We start from the raw sequence: 7,196 nt of genomic DNA, 5'->3' as shown, positions 1-7,196 counted from the left end.
GGATGACGCCTCCGCGCGGCAGGTGGAGCTGGTCCAGTGAAATAGCAGTTCAGGCATCCTGGGCGGTAGCACGCGCGCTGGGAAAGCCGTGGCTCGCGGACGGAGATGAGCGATGGCGACGGGTAGGGAACGTTGCGAGGTGGTGCAGGCGAGAGCAGGGACTAGCAAGCTCAACGATGGTGGAGGAGATGGGAGCGGCTGTTCCAAAGACGAGCCCTCCTCGGGAAGGTCGAGTTGGCCCTCGCGAGAAGGCCAATTAGTCCTCGGCGGTGACAGTCATTGACGCCAAGTTAAACATTTCTTCTGAAAAGATAAAAGGTCTCTTTTTTCCTCGCTTGAGCTAGCCAGGGGCCATTAAATATCTGTGAATGTGTTTATACCACACGTTCTGCACTAATCCATTCCTCTCGGTAGCTCCACCCGTGTTGTAGTGTCTGGACACCAGAGCTAGCCGCACCAGGAGACGTTGGGTATAAATGCTTCTATACAAGGTTGTGCTTGTTTTTACACCACACCTTTTGGTCCTTGTCTCTACATCTTATCTTCTTGAAGTACCCACAACCACACGTTTTATTCTTTGTTCTCTGTACTCTTCCCTCCATGTAACTTTGTCTCATGGCGTACTAGTTAAGAGAAGACCATTTTCACTTCGGGTTCAGGCGCCCGGCCGACCACGTTCAGGCCAACTCGGGAGGATTTGGTGACATGGGCACCTGCGGCGTGGTCCTCGGCCTTGTACATCCTGCACTCCATCAGGCGGTGGCCTGCATCCCTATCGGAGAAAGCCGAATCTCTCGACCTGCTACTTCTTCAGAGTTCGACCTGCTTTTTCTTCAGAGTCCGACCTGCTACTTCGTCATGCAAGATGGAGCACGACATGCTTGGCTTGATGGGAAACCTTGCTTAGGAAATAGCTGCCAGTGAATGCAGCCAATCTTGATATAAGTATCTAGGGAGAACATGAGCTCTCTCAGAGCTTAGCCACTGTCGGCCGTCGGATCGAGCCTTTTGATGCGTTTTTGGACGTCGGATCGAGCGGTGGAAGGAGCTGGGCCGTTGGATCAAAAAGTTACTGCTACAATAAATAGTTACCGTCTCGTTCGTGCCACCGCGCGTAATTACGCTGCTCCGCCGGGGGCATTTCGTCGTTTCACGCTTACGCGTATAAATTGCGTCCGCTCCAGGAGATGACCTAGCCGCCTCTCCCCCGCACTCTGCGCTCCCATCCCTCGCTCCTCCCGCCGCTCCCTCTCCTCTCCCTCCCGCCCCGCCTCTCTCTCTCCGTCCAAACCCTCCCTAACCCACGCCCGCCTCCCTGCCCCGCCGCCAGCCGCAGCCGCCGCCGCCGCCGCTCGCCGCGTCTCCCTCCAAACGCTCGCTGCGCCCGCCTCCTCCGCCGCCTCCTCTCCACCGCCGCCGAGGTGGCACGGGAGGTGGCGCCCCCCGCGTCGTGGGCGTTGGCGCAGCCGCAGGTGGGGGCGGCGGCGTGGACGGAATTGGGGCAGGGGCGTTCTTCGTGGCCGCATCAGGCGTGGGCGCTGCCACAGGCGAAGCAGCAACAACAGTGAGGCTGTACACGGCGGAAGGGGAACAGGCGGGGTACACGACCAAGTGGGAGGAGCTCCGTCCGGTTTCGCAGCACCTTCTCCTGCAAATCGAGTATGTTCCTGGTCATATCACATATCTTGCCCGTCTTTCTTGTCGAATTTAGTACTCGTGGTTTATTATTGGCTTCCGCTGCTGTGACGTGCTAGGGTTTCAAAAACATCTCGTGGTGGTGGATTCTACAGGTATTGTGGGGATCAGAGGAGTTATCTCTTTGTTCAATTTGTGTATTTAATTGCGTCTCCTTTGATTGGTTTGGTGCTTTGCCTGGTGTTCAGAATGATTTGCCTCATTGCTCTCTGACCATCACCTGGTTCATCTGTGATTTGGCAGGGAGAAGATAAGGGATGAGAGGCATGTGTGTGAGCAGGTGGAACAATAACTGGATGCTCGTCAGATTACCCAGGTTTGGTTTTATTCTCAGGGTGCTTTGTTCTTTAATTTGCAGAACATGTTTGAACAACGTTTCAGCCTTCACGGATTAGTGTAGTAGCCTAACCATTGCAGAAAAGGGGAAGAAAGTTAAACTGAACCTAAATTCAGATATATTTTGATGAACGTCCAGTTATCTGCTTGAAGAACAAAGGGTGCTTAATACTGGTTTGGTTTATTCTGTGAGCAGGTGGAACAATTCAGGATAAAACTGAAACTAAATTCAGATATATTTTGAACTAATCATATATTAGTTCCAATTAGATTATATGAGCATATCAGACTAGATGGTCTCCTAGACCTTTAGAAGTTGATATTCTCTATTTTTGGCCACATCATTTTTGTAAAAATAGTAGAGTCGCTAACACATCTGCACAACCTATGGCTTATTACATATATATGCTTGGTCTTCTGTTCTGCACAGCGAAACCATGGGTTTTTTATTCTAAGAAAATGATGTATATTGGTGTTGTATCCACAAGATCTATGTAAGTTAGAAATTTAGAAGTAATGCCTTCCATGGAAATACAAGCATTATTTTATTTCGTGGTATGATGAAAAAGTTCACCCTAGGTCCACTTGCTTTTATTTGTTGTTTTTGTTCCGATAATGTCTGATTTATAGTTTCAATTTCATCAGCACAAATAGACTCAATGGTGTAATGATTCAGTTTCACATATATTTTGTCAGTATGGTATTTATGATTTTTTTCCATGATCCAAGATATCAGATTTATGAGCTTCTGTTACTTGATGCAATTTCAAAAAGTGTCGGTAAGGTAAAAATGATCTAGAAGCTTATTGCATTCGAAAGTAGTTATCGCAAGAAGAAGCATGAGACACTAGCAGGTATATAATGTCTATTCTGCTTTCTATTTGTTTTTTAGGTTCAGATTACAAATTCTTGCATGATGTAGAAGTTTCAACCGAATGGTGCACCCTCAAAATTGTGTTTTGTTATGCACGATGCAAGCTTCAGCAGCGCCACACCTAGATTTTGAATGGCTCATAGCAGACTGTATATGGCTAACCTATTGTATGGCATTCTTATTTTTTGTCTATATGCATTACTTCTAGATTTACTTCTATTGTTGCGCCATCACATGGATCAAACACACTAAAATATGATGTTGATCTTGCACAAAAGGAAGAACGGTGGTGTCACATAAGCATGGCTCGACCTAGCCTTGATCATGGTAGCCTCTTAGGTGTTCCTACTTGCTACTATCCATGCTACCTGAAAACCCAGCTTATTTCACCACCAGCTCCAAAGCAACGACAGAATGTAGGCATCACCGTATATAATTTTATTGCATATTGCTCAACTCCTCTATGAATTTGCTTACAAGCGTGTGTGACTACACTTGCTATGCACATGTACTATAGACAAGTCGGCAGGACCTCACATCACAACACCTGAGCGAGTCTGGCAAGGCTTGCTCGCCATGGCCTACCGCGTCGGCGAGACGGGGCGAGCACGTGATCACCATCAACAGGTCCTTTGTCACAACACCCTAGCAAGCGAGATGTTTAGACAAAGATATATGATACAGTACTATCAACATATGTCATAGACGAACAATATATATCCTTCTCTTCACAAGCACAAGACTTGATTTTGATAAATTGTGTTACCATTTCTGCGGCATCAACATTTGGAAGGACACACCATCTGAATCCTCTATAATAACTGAACCATTACTATTACAAGCAACCTCCCACATCTTCCTTCCAAAAATTCAGATGATGGTTTAGTTGTTTATATACATGTGCCATCTCTTATGTCTGAAATATATATTCTACTACCGGGCTGGCTGGCACCTGGCAGGCTGCACTTCCTATCTACTTGTGACGCCCCATCATGTTGGTTTACATTTGGAGCAAAAATGCTGCTGAGCATTTGGTGTGACTGATTGCACTATCCATTTAGTGTTGTCTGGACATATGCTATGTAGTGGACACAATTATTTAGAAAAATGTCAAACCTTAACATTTACAGGAAGCTTTACATATGTTTGGATTATGGGTCTGCTGTAGGTTTGCATAGATAAATAAATAGCACTCTTGCTATCAAAGTGTGTGTTTCATGGGCCTTTCTTTGTTTGAGGGAAATAACTCAATTTTTGTATCAGCCATACTTCTGCTATATATATGGAAACAATCAGTGTCTATTTCTTTTTTATCTGAACTGAGACATAATTCTACTATATGTAAACAATCATTGGTTCTTTCTTTTTTATCTAAACTGAGAAATAACTCTAATCAATTGTTTTTTTATTTAATGTCTAAGTATCTTCCTTACCCAAAACTTGTGCCAAAACTGGTATTTCTTTCATGTGTGCCTTGTGCCATATATTATCCAACCCCCTCTACTTCTGTACAGTTTTTTGTGGTGAAAGATTACTGGCACCATGTGAATCTTAAGCTCCACCATTTCCTAATTTTTCTCTCCTGGTCGCCTCTAGGTTTCCTGGCAAGGCGATGGTGTATGAACCCTATGCGCCTGCCTAGCTGTATTGCGGCTCGAGGATGCGGCGGAGGTGGCACATGAGCAGATGAAAGAGGAATAATTGAAGCCCCGATGCCTCACACATTCTTGCTCCCTGATAATGGAAGTACTAGGTTTCAAACTCCTTCCCCTTCCCTGATATTTACAATTCCTTTTCGGTTAGCCATCACCGATGTTGACTGTTGACTGAAATATTTAGTTCTGTTGCTGGACACCTAATATCTGCACACGGTGTGTCCGCCAGCTGAGCGGCAAGCCGGAGCTGCAAGTCGCTGAACATGGTCGTGCTACTGTGAGGATCTCATGTCTCTCACTCTGTATCTCTCATCAGCCCATTCCACTGTGTGTATGGTCAAGGCAGTCCATTCTTTGTTGTTGGCTGATTTTGATCTTGAGGCTTATCTGTTATTTCAGGGCAACTCACTTGGGCATGTAGTGAGGATGGCTTATGTTCAAGCACCTAATGGAATGTATGCTTTTCCTTGATGCTCGGTTCCTAAGAAATTGCATGAAGCTGGTGTCTGGTGAGCAATCTGGCCTTGACCATAGAGCCTTTCGTTTCTTCCGCAGTTCATGCTTTATAGAAGTGTCTACATGCATTTTCTAACTTGTGTTGCACCTACTTCCTGCGAAATTCTCATGCATTGTCTCGATAGCGAGCTATTTAGCCAAATGAGGTATTCAACTGGACTACATATTTAGATTCTTAGATGAGCTAGACAGTGCCTGCATTGTCTAGACAGCTACCTAGCAAAATGAGTTATTCGACCGAACAATTTTGTTCGGATGATTGTCTTGGTGTTAGTAACCTATGTATTCAGATTCCTACATGAGCTTGATAGAAATTTGAATATGTAGGTGCAGTCTCACAAAGAAAGAGAAAAGATTCGGTGTCAACGACTCATGAATGGAAATAAAAACACGAGCGGGAATCATTTACTGTTTTCCCTACCTTAGAGTATAATTATATGATCGCTTCACGGTTCTTTCCCTGAAGATGTTTGGTATATGCTCATCTTGTGCATTTTTACCCTTTAGCTAATTGCCCCCCCCTTTTTTCCTTTTTCACTGTTCTCCTGTGTTGAAAGAGCTTCTAATGTTCTTGCAGTCAGGGGCAAAAAAAACTCACAAAAATATGAGCCCAATGACCATGATCCGCTTGCAGCAAATCTGGCTAATTCGCTCTCTATTGGGAATATTCCTCTTGGCATGTTGGTTATCCCTTTGCACTGAACTGCATTATTGAATCGAAAGGTAGCTATATCATGGGAGTGTAAAATTTCATATTTATTCACAGGGTTGTGGATTATTGTTCTTTATTGTGATTTAGAAAGTTTAATTTTAGTGACATTTGGTTTTAATGAGTTCGACAATAACCCGCATATGCTGTTAATCAGAAGTTATATTACACAGTTTCATCTTCGCTATTGTCGCGGCATAGTGTGACAGAAGTTACTCCAGTTGTATGTATGTATCATCCTTTTCCTACTCAAGTATCGAGTGGCTAATATGTTGCTCTCACCTACATCTTCTCTTGCAGGCACCTTTTTTTTAGCTGCAATATTCATTTGGATCTCTCAGCAACATATCTTTTCTACTTAATACTCTACAGGCATAATGTTACTGACTAGTTTCCAGTCTATCTGAATTTTGTATAGCTTTTAGAGTGCCTATTCTCATGAGCTAATTCTGATATTTTTTGTAGAGCTTCCATATTATCATTAGGAAGAATAAGGCTGTCAAGTATAGCTTTTAGAGTGCCTATTCTCATTAGGAAGCATTAGCTTTGTCTCAGAAGTTCTCTGTAATGATCAGCTATTAGCTATCATCGATGTTTCCAGAGAATTGTTTCCAATTGTCTGTCATCTCAAATTCTCAATTGTATTTATGAGCAGATAAAACATCTACTGTAACACCTGCTGGTATGAACTACTTGGCTATATTTACGTAACTTGTACGTTTATGTTTTGTACTATCTGATGCAAGTCAATTGTCCTGAGCAAACATTGTGCCTTGCTTTTGGTACAAATTGTGCTTTTATGTTTTATAGTGAAATTGCGGTTATACTTGGCAACAACTACACTTTATTTTTTATATATATTTAATCAGTATGCTCTATACATATTTATTCTGTGCGGTTACTCTGTACTAAACATATCTCTTTAACCAGAAGTTTCGTTGTATTGTTGAATATGTGCGGTAAACCATGCCTCCTGCTAACCGACCATTATCTGTTTGACCACATAGTTGGAACCGGCACCCCGCGCCAAGGCGTGCTCCTGAACTAGTATGGTAGAATGGCATCGATGCAGATGGACCGACAGGGACCGCAATGAAAAAATGGACAACAAGGAGAGATGGTTGCCCGCTAGGACTTCTTGCCAGCGAGGCGCTGGACTGCCCGCACAGAATGGAGGGGCAGAAGCTTGTGGATGGTGCATATGGCAGACCGGCGGCTTTTGCTTGGGGGCGCGATGGTGGTCAGTCGGTGACCCGAGAGCACCGGCGCCCTTTAATTGCGACGGCGACACTTCTCAAGATCGTGCGAGGGCCATCCATGGCGCATGCTGGTGGTGCAGGGCGCGTCGACGGTGGAGATGGCCCCGGAGGCGTCCAATCCAGATGACCGGCAGCGGCGGCGGCCTGTGACA

At 44.6% G+C, this 7,196-nt stretch overlaps 1 non-coding gene across 4 annotated transcripts; it reads left to right on the top strand.

Moving 5' to 3' along the window:
- Positions 1-1,194: 1,194 nt before the first annotated feature.
- On the top strand, positions 1,195-6,511 carry LOC109756560 (uncharacterized). Of its 4 annotated transcripts, XR_012184500.1 has the most exons (9): positions 1,408-1,659; positions 1,755-1,790; positions 1,939-2,011; positions 4,502-4,658; positions 4,745-4,837; positions 4,960-5,069; positions 5,654-5,799; positions 5,959-6,012; positions 6,086-6,511. It is a non-coding gene; the product is annotated as an uncharacterized protein (transcript). The 4 variants fall into 4 exon arrangements; XR_012184501.1 differs by lacking the exons at positions 5,654-5,799; positions 5,959-6,012; XR_012184499.1 differs by lacking the exons at positions 5,959-6,012; positions 6,086-6,511 and having other exon boundaries at positions 5,654-5,906.
- The last annotated feature ends 685 nt before the right edge of the window (positions 6,512-7,196 follow it).

This window comes from Aegilops tauschii, chromosome 5 (assembly GCF_002575655.3).
Source record: "Aegilops tauschii subsp. strangulata cultivar AL8/78 chromosome 5, Aet v6.0, whole genome shotgun sequence".
NCBI lineage: Eukaryota > Viridiplantae > Streptophyta > Magnoliopsida > Poales > Poaceae > Aegilops > Aegilops tauschii.
Note: the sequence above shows the minus strand (reverse complement) of the source record. Positions and strands in the feature narration are given on the sequence as shown.